Genomic DNA, 13,658 nt, shown 5'->3' with positions numbered 1-13,658 from the left:
TCTGCATTGGTTCCTGGACTTAGTGATGGAGGAATATGCAGCAAGACTTTGGACATAGTCTTGGCTCTCACATATGTGATACAAGAGAGGAGAGGGAACATCTCTAAAAAATTATTAACACAAGCCACGATTGCCTTGCCATTCCCAGGAAGATGGGACTGCTTCTAACTGTAGTCCTGGAATCTACATACAGACTGAAAGAGGGTGTACTTTGTATGGATTTTAGCTTGGCAGCAATAGCTAGGTCTCACAGACACAGGCACAGAGATGGGCATTACAAGCAGAGAGCCAGTCAAGGTGTTTAAATCAGAAATATGTGGTGCTTGATAAAGAACAAGGAGTAGTTTGCAGGGTGCATTTGTGTGAAGAGGTATTATGGGAGATAAAGCTGGGACTTGAATGCCATTCAAGAATGTGCACTTTATCTTGTAGGCAAAGGGGAAGATATAGAAGAGTTTTGAACTGAGACATTGCATGTCAGACAAGAATGCTTGCAGGAAGGACAAACTGCAACCTCTTATCTCCCAGAAAAGGAGTTATACCCACCTGAATTAAAGCACACCCATAAGGGTGGTTGAAAAAGAGGAGGCTTTCTGTGGAAGCTTAAATGATACAATTGATGGCTAACTACATGGAGTGGGGAGGAGGCAAAAGTGGGAGGGTTGCTGGAGGAGACATGGGGTCTTCCTCAGGTAACCAGAGTGGTAGAACTGCAATATGGAACTCAAGATGAAAGAGCTTCTAGTCAAAGCTAAGAGAGTAGTCTCTTGTATTTTGCATTTCACTTTCTAATGTTCCAAGAATCTTCACATTTATTGTCTAGATGTGTGTGTGTGCATGCACGTGTCTGTCTGCTTCTCTATCCTGAGACATTTGTATTTCAAATACATCTTTATTCAAGTTGATATTCAAGCTGGACATAAGGACAAGCTGGGAGCTGAAGTGAATGAAGGAGTCAGCATGAAACAACCAGGCTTCAGAGCAGATAGATAGACAGTGGAGGCTGAGGCAGTCAGCACAAGGCAATGATTAAACCCCTGTGTTTCACTACAGTCAGGGCTGGATTTGATTTCAGATACTCTACTAGACACCAGCAAAATGGTCATAAGCAAGTTACTTAAATCCACTTGAGTCCCATATTTCTCATGTGTAAAATGGAAGGTACAATGCTTTCCATCTGGCATTTGTGATGATTCAATGACAAAATCTATGTAAAGCATTTAGCACAGTGTCTGGCACATGGTCAGTATGTAACAAAACTTATGTGCCATTCTAAGCATTACTGTTATTAGATAACAACTGATAAATAGCAGTGCATGCACACTTGGTATTCCTGAGGTCTTGAGTAAAACCTAGGAAGTATCTGACCAAAGAGCAAGAGCACAGACCCAGATATACACTGAAGAGCAAAGCTTCTATCCCAAGATAGTGGATATGGAGTAGACAAAACAAGACTCTTGACTTCAGCAAACTGGATAACTGAGCGAGTACCCCAGGCTGGTGGTATTCAGCTCCAGTCTACAAGGGAAAAGAAACTCATGACTAGATATGAATATTGAGGGTCACTAGCACATGGGTGCTATTCCAAGCCATGGTACTGGATGTAGTCACCCAGGGAAAAAGAAAAGTCCTGAGAGTGCTGTCATAACAGACAGGATGGTGAGAATTATCAACAATGTTTTGGTAAGATGAAGATTGAATGAAGCCCACTGGGTTTATCATCACGGAAGCCATTGGTAAGCTTTATACCAGCTGTTGCAGTGGAGCAGTTGGGTTGGGGGACCAGTTCACAGAGGCTTGAGTACAAGACAGGAGCAGTGAGAGAAAGGAGAATATGAATGTACACAGCTCATCTGAGAAATCTGGTTAGAAAGCAGGGAGAACTGTCACTGTCTCCCAGACCAAGTGTGGGGAGGGCAGTGGGGCTTAGTGTAGAGGCCATGCCTGATTCTTCTCTGTGACAGTGGAGGTAGTATACACCAAGGGGTGGCAAGGTGGAGGCATCTGTCTCATAAAGCAATACACCAGTTGGTTAGTGGGAGGTTTTGAAGGTGTGGGGAAGATGCCAGAGTGGTGGGGTCCAATGGAAATTGCAGAAACACTGAGTAGTGCAGGGATGAGTGCACTAGAGAGCAATGAGAACAAAAGGTTACAGTGGAGGACGGGAGTTTGGGGTATGGTAGGTCGTGTATGAGGGAAATTATTACCTGCACCCTATCTTCTCTCCTCCAAATTCAAAGTAATTTAAAGTAAGATTCAGGGGTCTGACAGATACTTCCCTACATCCCCTAACAAAGGGAACAGAGGATCCAAACTGGTTTCCAGAAATGCCACTCTATCTCTTACCTCTGCCTAAAATTAAACTTAGCTATACTTCTAGCAGACAGGCAGCTGCAAAAGGCAGAGGATGCTCCTGTGTACCAACCACAGAAGCCTGGCACAGAAAATCCAAGGAACTGAGATCACTTTTTGTTTTGTTTTGTTTTGTTTTGTTTTGTTTTGTTTTGTTTTGTTTCTGTCTTACCAATTGGGAAAGCCATCACTTCTCCTCAGGGAAGAGTAAGACAAAGAGCATAAGTAAGTGTTCACTCATAGGGCAAGCAACAGATGTTTCTTATTATGTGGGCAAAATGGAGAAACTAAACAAAAGAAGAATAATTTCTCTTACAATCTCCAGATTTTTATTCCTTTTAACTCCTTACACTTAATGATGAAGTCTAAGATTAACCAGAGATGAAGCTGTGATCCTCATGTGTATAGCAGGGGATGGTGTAAATCAGTCAGTATATCAAAAGCCCCTGGTTACAGAGATCCATTCTCCCTTTTATGAGAATATACCCCATTGTTAACACCTTGCCCTCTTTGTGTAGTTTAGGGGTAACACTTTCAGCCTCCCTTTCCCTTTCTCACAGATGCTGTTCTAGGTGCTGGGGATACAGTGACAAGCCAGACTAAGTTCCTGCCTTCACATGCTTATATTCTTATGCAAGGAAACAGGAAATAGACAGATAAGAAAATAAATCTGATAATTTCTAGTATGAAGTGTCATTAAACAGTTAAAACTGGTATTGTAGGTAAAAATGACTACAAGAGAAGGACAGGGGATTGTCAGTCTAGCCAGAGTAGAGGAAATGCCCTGAGCTCCTCCTGGGCTTTCTGATCAGCTTGGAAATTCAGGGCAATCATCTCTGAAACCACTTTTGTCATCTCTAATTTTAATGTGGAATAAAGGGAGCAGGATGTAGGTAAAATGACAAGGTTATTAATATACAAGAGGCTGCCAAGCCATTATCCTTTATTTCAAGTGCTGGTAAAAACAGATGACTCATCCTTCAGAGCTGCAGGACTTTGCACCAAACCGTCCAGTTCACCTATTTTACTGAGCCTGAATTTCAGGGGACAGAACTTCTGAGAATGGATAATTTCTGGGGACATGAATTTCTTCACCACATCTGTCAAAATTCTTAAGGGAACAAACACAGGCTTCAGTAATGACTGGGAGCAGAGTGGTTTCCTAGTAGAGATGGAACAAAGTAGCTAGATTGAAGAGTCTATGTTTTTCTTGAAGAGTCTATGTTTTTCTTTTTCTCCTTAACCTACACTCAGCCTTGTGTAGGTTAAGGAGAAAAAGAGGGAGCCTCTTGTTGGAATTCTGAGGAGGAACACTTCTACCTGGTGCTCTGGGAAAGTGTAGCCAATTTCATGAAACACATTTCTTACCCCAAGGCTGTGGAAAACCAATTGGTGAATTCATAATGCCTGCTTGGCTTGGTTGCCCATCATTTGTAATAACTGGGATATTGAGCTTGGTCAGGTGCTCCAAAAGATTCCTTGGATATAAGCTCTACCATTGATTCTGCAATGTGAAGCAACCTGTTCTACAAAAGATTTGTTCCAACATATTGGGAGGTGAATTCATCAAGGAAGTAGGTAGTATCAAAGTAAAATGATCTTTGTAAAAGAGCAGGTGCTCTCTTTTTTTCTGATGTATCATCATTACTTGGGCCCAGGTTCCAAAAATTTTTTAGGACTAGTGCTCTTGTATGAAATAGAAAGGGCTTTGTGGTAGGCTAAATAAATTTGAGACATTGTATTTCTATAGACAACATTGACAGAAAAAAAGACAGAATAGGTGTTCATCTCTAAGAGCCTATTATGATGGGCTATAAGAGGAATCAGGATTTGGAAGAAACTGCAAAGGATTCTATATAGCTGGTCCTAATTTCCTCACAAAGCAGGAATCTTTTTAATAATAAAGTCTCCTTCATAAATAGGGCATTCAACCTTAGATTGAACCAGGTATGGGGAGTCTACTACTCACAGGGAAGCCTATGTCATTTTTAGACTATCTCTACAGCAAAGATGTCCTTTGACATTGGAAATAAAGAATTTCCTGAGAGAAAGTAGAGTGGCCAATTGCACTCTCCTTGCTTTCAACTCTAAGTTGACCAAGACAAAACATTTGAACTAGAATTTAGAGAGCTTGTCCCTATCATTCTTTTGCCCTGCCCACACAAACCTGCAGTCATGGTTTAAGCTCTTCCTCTATAGGCACCCACTGTGTAACATTCAGATGATTTGACTTTAGGGGTGGTGGACATACAATGCAGTATACAGATCATATTTCATAGAAATGTACACCTGAAACCTATATCATCATATTAGCCAATGTCACCCCAATAAATTAAAAAGTAAATAGGCAACTCATTATTTTAATACTTCTGGTATTATATGGATCACAGATTAGCAATAATATAGAGACAACACCCTCAACTAGACATCCCAAAGCTAACACTAAGCTTCTGCCATTTCTTCATAGGCAAGCTCTTAGGACTTTATTCAGAACCTGTTTACACTTAGTCTACATACAATTCTAAACATCTTGCAGAAATCTGGTTACCCATCCCACAGCAGCTTAACAATTAGAAGGGAACAGGGCTTATCCACTTGATAATCAAGGCTGCAAATTGTTTAATGTATTTCCATAATAATGCAATTAGCCATAGAATTTTCAGTGTGTTCTTGAGAAAATTACTTTTTTCTCTGAACCTCAGTCTCTATTTTTGCTTGTTTGATTGATGTGAGAAAGATGATAACTCCCTGTGCATACTTCATACACCTGTGTTTTTCTCATCAGTTATTGTGTTGCATCTTTTACACTGCTTTTACCTTAAAGTAATGAAAACCCTTACTTAGATTGACTCAGACAACAAAAACATTTAAAACAGAAAGTCTAGAGGTATGTGGGCTGCTGGGTTGTTTTACTCAATGTCATTGACAACCATCTCAAGGACAACACAATGCAGTTGTCTCTTCTCTTTAGTGGCAGAACTTGAACTAAAACAAGAACTGCACCTAAAGTCATCTAACAATTAATTAAAAGTTCTGTCTACTGCTTGTACTCTCTTAAGATTGTGGATATTCCAAAGACACCAATTGCCTTTTATGTAAGGCTGTATTGGGAATAAAATCACTGGAAGTTGAAGAAAGCTATCTTAGTGGACCGCTTGCTGTCCAACTGACTGTAAAATTCCATAAATCTAGGAAAGATCTAATTCTATGATATGGTTCAAGGTATATTAGAATGAATAAGGATCAAGAAAGTTGGAGAAAACATAATCTGTTTAGGATGCTTCTGGTAAGGAGTGATGAAAACCTTGGATACTTTAGAAGGATAGAGTGGGAAGTGAAACTGGCATGTATCCCTAGTGCCAAGGCACTGAGATTGTTTTTTTTTTCTTTTAAGAGACTTTATATGATTTAAGTAAAGGAGTTTGACATGGTTATATTTGTTTTTGAAAAACTAGTATGGTCGTGATGCAAAACATGGATTTGAGGAGGTGGGGTGTGAGATCAGAAGTAGGTGTATTTTTAAGGTGTTGTTCCAATATTCCATGACAGAAATACTGTGAATCTGACCTAGGTTAGAGCAAAGGGGATAGAGAAAAGGGACTCAGAGTCCTTCAGGTATTAGTCTTTCTGGTAATTGGTGACAGATTGGGCCTGGGTGGTGAGGAAGTGTTCAGCATATGGGTACCTTCAAGTTTCAGGTGTAGCTCCCTAGTGTCTTTAGTGCCTTTCCCTGAGATAGGTTCCATAGGAGAGACAGGATGCCATGCAATAGAACTTAAGAGTTTGGTAGTTTTAGACGTGTTGACTCAGAGGAATCTATTGGATGTCCAAGTGAAAATTTCCAGGAGGAAGTTGAATATATCAGAATGGAGCTTAGGGCAGAAGTTTAGGTTAGAGATGGACATTAATATGATGAATGATATTGTATAGCACTTAGTATTTTACGAAGAAGCTTCATTTTCATAGTTTTATTAAATCTTTACCCAGCTCTGTGAGGTAAACATTATTTTTCCTACTTCCAAGCTGAGGCAACTGAGTCCCAGAGAAATTAGTTGACTTACCTAATATCACACACTCAGCAAGTAATAGAGCTAGGGCTAGAATGCATGCCCTCTGATTCCAAATGCCACGTTTCCCACTGTTCTTCAAACAGGAAAATCAGCTTCACAGAGATGGTGGGAGAAACCATGGGAATTGTTGAGGTCCCTCAGAAAGCTTATAGAGAGTAAGAAGAGAGTTGGGCAGAAGATGGAACCCTGGAGTTTTCATGTGAGCTGCCTGTAGCTGGGCCTGAAGAATTATGAGCAATGGGACATTATGGCCCTCCACTTGCTTGTGGCCCTTGCCTGGGCTATACAGATGCTGCAATTTTGTCTTCTCAGTTTTCCTCCCATACCCACTTTAACCCCCTCCTGCCTGTACTTCTACTGAAGTCACTCAGTTTGTAGTTTGGATCTTGGCTCTGTTAACAATGCCTAGGTTCTGAACCTTGACTGCATCCCTACATTATTTACTCACAGGAAATACCCTGGGCCCCCCTTTTTTTTGGCCTTGGACTTTGTCCAGGGCTTATGCTGGCTGGGTTTTTGGTTCTAGATGCTAAGTTCCATTGAATGTTACAGGGGAGGGATGAATTCAGACATGTTTCTTCGTCCCCATTCAGGCATGCTCTTTTGCCCAGTAGATGATAGGGGAATGGCTGTGATTTGTTTGATTGGAAAACAATCCCCAGTGAAGGTTCACATGGAATGTTAATCAACAATGAGAGCTTTGTAAACTGGAGAATGATTCTCCAGATGGGCCTTGTGGGAAGTAGTGAGGAAAATCCAAAAGGTAACTATCAACTTGGGGGTGAGTTGGGGAAGGAGGATGGAAAAGAAGACAATGGAAGCTCCCATTCCTGTCTTCAGAGAAATCAGAGGCAATTTATTTCTGCCCTCAGATCAAAAGAAACTGAACAGGAAAACTGTGATAAGAACAACTGTACTTCTTGCATCACATTTTCCAACCTGGGGAGTGAAGGATCTTTATGTAGGTGTCTAAAGAAAGACCACCACTTTAAGCACCAGAGCTTTTGAAAAGAGTGATTAAACCACATATTAGAAAGGAAGAAATACACAAATACCTGAAGAATGCCACAATTTTCTACCTTAACAAAATAAAGTATACCAGGTATGTACAACCTCTTCTTAATGGCTTCTCATCCTTATTGTGAAGTTTACATCACATCCTTGGCCATGACAAGTTGTTACCTTGGTTCCTACTTAGATGTAGTCACTTTACTCCCATGGAAAATGGCTCCAGATGGATGTTTTTGAGTCAGTGAATCTCTTTTTGCAGAGTTTCTTTTCCTCCTTCATTGTCAACCTGACAAGTGCCACTTTTCATGATTGTCAGCAAGCCTACTTCTCACATAAAATCAATTTTTCCTGCTATTTCTAATTCATTTTAATATTAGAATTTAGATACATATGCTTCATAGAACTTTACACAAACTAAAGTTTCTAAACTCTGACTAAATTCCTGAGTCACTCCCCCTGAAAAAATATGGGGCTTGGGGCTTCATGATGGACATTTCAGTCATTCTGAGTCTTTCCTTTTTTCCCCTCCTCTCACTTGTGTTCTCATACAGCATAGCTTATTCATTATTTTAGGTAATATTTTCTGACATATTTCTACCATATGTCAGAGATTATTTTAGAAGCTAGGAATACAGGAGTAAGAAAAATATAAAAGGTCCTTGGTCTCATGAGGTTTGCATTTCATTTGAGGAGACACTTTAAAAAATAAGTACATTACATGATAAGATTCAAAACCCTATGAAGAGAAATAAAGTAGGGTGGGGAATGATGTAGTGCTTAAGGTGCAGTTCATTATTCTAAATAGAATGCTATGATTGATAAGGGGATTGAATGGAGAGACTAAACTATATGGATGTCTGAGAGGAAAGCATTCCATGCAGAGAGGGAGGAAGAGGCCCTGAGGTGGGTGGGTGCACTCATGCCTACTGTGCTGGAGAAATGACAATGGGGCTAGTGTGACTTAAAGAGAGTGGGTAAGGAAAGAGTGGTAGAGGGATGAGGTCAGGGAGTTGCTGGGGGCTGGATCCTGAAGTATCTTTAGGACCATCGAAAAGACATTAGTTTTTATTCTGAAATGGGGGACTATTAAAGAGAATACTTTTTGAGAAAAAAGCAGTGTTATGAACTGAATTGTATCCTTCCCAATTCATATGTTGATGTCCTAGCACACAGTATCTCAGAAAGTGACTATCCTCGAAGACAGGGTCTTTAAAGAGGTAATTAAGATTAAATTAGGTCAACAAAGTGGGACCCCAATCCAGTATAACTGATGTCCTTATAAGAAGAGATGATTAGGACAAAGACATGGACAGAGAGAAGCCCATGTGAAGACATGAACAAGATGGCCATCTGCAAGTGAAGGAGAAAATTCTCAGAAGAAAATCCTGGCGCTTCCCATAAAGATGGAGGCATAGGTAAATGCCACTAGCCTTCTCACACAACTATAGCAAAAATTACAACTAGACAAAAAAAATATTGTCCAGAATTGTCAGAAAATCAGGTTGTGTGGAAGTCTGACAACCAAAGATTTAAACAAGCCACATTCACCCAGATGGGTAGGAGGGGCAGAGATATGGATATTTCATTTTTTGAGGAAATTCCATACGGTTTTCCACAGTGGCTGTACTAGTCTGCATTTCCACCAACAGTGCAATAAGGTTCCCCTTACTCCACATCTTGCCAGCCCTTGCCATTTCTTGATTTATTAATCAGGGCCATTCAAACCAATGTGAGGTGATATCTCATTGTGGTTGTAATTTGCATCTCTTTGATGGCTAGTGATGTGAACATCTTTTTACATGTCTATGGGCCATCTGTATGTCCTCCTTGAAGAAGTGTCTGTTCAGGTTCTTTGCTCATTTTAATTGGATTGTTTGTCTTCCTGGTGTGGAGTCATATGAGTTCTTTATACATTTTGGAGATCAAACTCTTGTCCAAGGTATCATTGGCAAATGTGTTCTCCCATATGGTTGCTTCCCTTGCTTCCCTTTTCATTTTGATGATGGCTTCTTTGGTCATGCAGTAACTTTTCAATTGAATGTAGTCTTATTTGTTCACTTTTTCCTTTATTGCCCTTCCCCTAGGAGATCTAAGGGCAAAAATATTGTTGCATGGGATGTCTGAAATTTTACTGCCTATGTTTTCCACTAGTACTTTTATAGTATCAACTTATATGTAAGTCTTTTATCCATTTTGAGTTTATTCTGATGTATGGGTAAGATAGTGGTCTAGTTTCATTTTTCTTGCATGTGCCAGTCCATTTCTCCCAAGACCATTTGTTGAAGAGGCTACTTTTACTCCATTTTATGCTTCTTCTACCTTTGTCAAATATTAGTTGACCACAGAGACTTGGGTTTATTTCTGGGCTCTCTATTTTGGTCAGTTGATCTATGTTGTTTGTTCCTTTGTTGTATCAGGATTGTTTTGATTACAGTGGACTTATACTATTTTTTGATATCAGGTATTGTGATGCCTCCCCCTTTGTTCTTCTTCAGGATTGCGGAGGCTATTTGGAGTCTTTTTTGATTATGAGGCAATTATTATCCTAATTCCAAAACCAAGTAAAGACATAAAAAAGAAAGAAATTTACAGGCCAATATCTCTGATGAACATAGATGCTAAAGTCTCCAATAAAATATTGGCAATCTGGATCCAGCAACACATTTAAAACATTATACACCATGATCAAGTGGGTTTTATCCTGGAGATGCAAGGATGATACAATATTTGCAAATCAAAGAACATAGTACACACCCAGCCAAGATGGAGCTGTAGGTAGATATGCTTTGCCATCTTGCATAACGAACAGAAGGATATCAACCAATTAAAAAAAAAAACACCACAGTTGCCAAAAAGCCAAACTGTATGAAAGGCTGTCAGTGAAGGAGTTAAAGAAGACACATCCAGAGTGGTATGAGTGTGGGATATGCACAGCTGGAACAGAGAGGACATGAAGTGAGGCAGCAGCTGGCAGGCCAGGTGGTCCTACATTCATGTGCAAATAGAAACTGGGAGGAACAACTGATCCTGGGGATCAAGCAATCTCAGCCCAGGACAAATCGCAAACCCAGGGTTCCAGCACCTTCAAATTAAAGCCTCATAGTCTCTGACTCTAAAACTTGTGTGGGTTGCGGTGAGGGAAGAAACTGTCAATCTCTCATCAAGGTCTGTTTGAGGGGACAACGGGGTCCTAGAACATACACAAGCCTACCCTCCCAGGAATCAGAATTGGGGCAGCACCTGGGAAGGAGTCATTCAGTTTCAGAAAGTGGGGGCAGTGACTGAAAGTGGGGAGACAGCTGAGTAAGCAGCATAGCTCCCTCTCTGACCCCTCCCCAACAAAAATGAGGAGAGGCTTAGGAACCTATGGGACAACTTTAAATGTTCCAGCATCTGAATCATAGGAGTGACAGAAGGAGAAGAGAAAGAAAAAGAAATTGAAAACTTATTTGAAAAAATAATGAAAGAAAACTTCCCCAATCTGATGAAAAAAAAATAGACATACAAGTCCTGGAAGCACAGAGAGTCCCACAGACCCACAGAGGGACACACCAAGACACATCATAATTAAAATGCCAAAGATTAAATATAAAGATAGAGTCTTAAAAGCAGCAATAGAAAAGAAGACTGTTCCCTACAAAGGAGTTTCCATAAAATAATCAGCAGATATCTCAAAACCAACCTTGCAGGGAAGAGGGGTTGTCAAGAAATATACAAAGTCATGAAAAGCAAAGACCTACAACCAAGATTACTGTATCCAGCAAAGCTATCATTTAAAATGGAAAGGCAAATAAAGTGCTTCTCAGACAATGTAAAGTTAAAGGAGTTCATTATTCCCAAACTCTTATTATAAGAAATGTTAAAGGGACTTATATAAGAAAAAAATATTATCAAAACTATGAACAGTAAGATGACAACAAACTCACAACTATCAACAACTGAACCTATGAAAAACAGAAGCAAAAACAAACTAATCAAACAACTTAGAACAGGAAAGAATCACAGATATAAAGATCACATGGAGGGTTACCAGCAGGGAGGTGGAAGAGGGAGAATGGGGGGAAAGGTACAGGGAATAAGAAGCATAATTGGTAGGTACAAAATAGACAGGGGAGATTAAGAATAGTATAGGAAATGTAGAAACCAAAGAACTTACATGTATGACACATTTACATGAACTAAGGAGTGGGGAATACTGGAGGGAATGGGGGTATTGGGCAGAGGGGGATAAATGGAACAACTGCAATAGCATAATCAATAAAATATACTTTTAAAATAAATAAATATAATACACCACATAAAATGAAGGATAAAAATCACATGATCATACCAATAGATGCTAAAAAAGCATTTAATAAAGTCCAGCACCCATTTGTGGGAAAAATACTCTGCAAAGTGGAAAGCTAGAGAGCATACCTCAACATTAAGAATGCCATATATGGGAAGCCTACTGCTAACATCATAGTCAATGGGTAAAAATTAAAGCCCTTCCTTTAAGATCAGGAACAAGACAAGGGTGTCTGCTTTCACCACCCTTATTCAGCATAGTACTGGAAGTTCTAACTACAGTGATCAGACAAGAAAAAGGAAATAAAAGTCATCCAAATTGGAAAGAAGGAAGTAAAACTGTCATTATTTGCAGGTGACCAGACAGTATACATAGAACACCCTATAGTCTCCACCAAAACTCTACTCGACCCAATCAGAAGTCAACGGCATTTCTATGCACCAACAATCAACTATAGAAAGAGAAACTAAAAAAAAATCTCATTTACTATAGCAACAAGAAAAATAAACTACCTAGGAATAAATTTAACGAAGGAGTGGAAAAGATCTGTACTCCAAAAACTGTAGAATGCTGAAGAAAGAAATTGAGGAAGACACAAATAAATGGAAGCATATACTGTGTCCATGGATAGGAAGAATTAACATCATTAAAATGTCCACACTACCCAAAACAATCTCTAGATTCAACACAATTCCTATTAAACTACCAATGGCACATTTCATTTTTCTTTAAAAGCTTTAGAGTTTTAGATTTCACATTTAGGTCCCTGATCCATTTTGAATTAGTTTTAGTTTTTGGTGTGTAATACGGGTTTAAGTTTATTTGTTTGTTTGTTTGTTTGCTTTTTCAATATAAATATCCAGTTGTTGCCATTCCATTCATTGGAAAGTCTTTTATTGTCCACTTGGATTGCTTCCAAACCTTTGTAAAAAATATCAAATGCCTTTGTAATCATGCTTCTATTTCTGGACTCTGAATTCTGTTCCATTGATCTGTGTCAATCCTTATAGCATTTCTACCTGTCTTGATTACTGTAGGTTCATAGTATGTCTTGAAATCTGGTAGGGTAATACCTCTAACTTTGTTCTTATTTGTGGAGACTTAATTTTGAGGAAGCTCAGTTTATCTTTTTTGTCTTCTTATTGTTAGTGTTTTCTAAGTCCTCACTATAAAACTTTTTTTCATTCAAATTTATAAAAATTTTCTCTAAAGTTTCCATTTAGAAATTTTAGTTTTAGTTTTTATATTTAGGTATATGCTCTATTTTAAATTAATTTTTGTATATGGTGTGAAGTAAGAGTTAGAGTTCATTTTCCTCATAAAGATACCCAAATGCTATTGCACAATATACTAAAAAGACATTCCTCATTGAATTCACTTGATGGCTTGGTCTAACATTATTTATATGTACATGTAAGAGACTCTTTCTAGACTCTCTTCTGTTCCAAAAATATAGCTATTTTTGTGTCAATGTCATACTAACATTCTGGTGTGACTTTATGTTTATCTTTGAACTTCTTTTTTGAGGTATGATTGACATATACAAAGCCATACATATTTAATATATACAACTTAATGAATTTGGAGATAAGCATACACCAATGCAATAATCATCAGTATCAAGGCCAAAAACAGATCCACCATCTCCTTTACTATTTTTTGTGTGGTAAGAACTCTTAAATTAAGATCCTCTTAACAAAATTTAAGTATATAATACAGTGTTATTTGCTATAGGCAGTATGCTGTACGATAGTAGATCTCCAGAAGTTATTTACCTTGCATTACTGAAACTTTGTATCCCATTAACTATCACCTCCCCATTTCTCCCTCTCTACAGGCCATCGAAACCATCATTTTATTTTCTGCTTTTGTGATTTTAACTATTTTAGATAAATAAGACTAAACAGTATCTGTCTTTCTGTGTCCGTCTTATTTCA

Source organism: Phyllostomus hastatus, unplaced genomic scaffold (genome assembly GCF_019186645.2).
Source record: "Phyllostomus hastatus isolate PE091 unplaced genomic scaffold, TTU_PhHast_1.1 phas_scaffold_397, whole genome shotgun sequence".
Classification (NCBI taxonomy): Eukaryota; Metazoa; Chordata; class Mammalia; order Chiroptera; family Phyllostomidae; genus Phyllostomus; species Phyllostomus hastatus.
Note: the sequence above shows the minus strand (reverse complement) of the source record.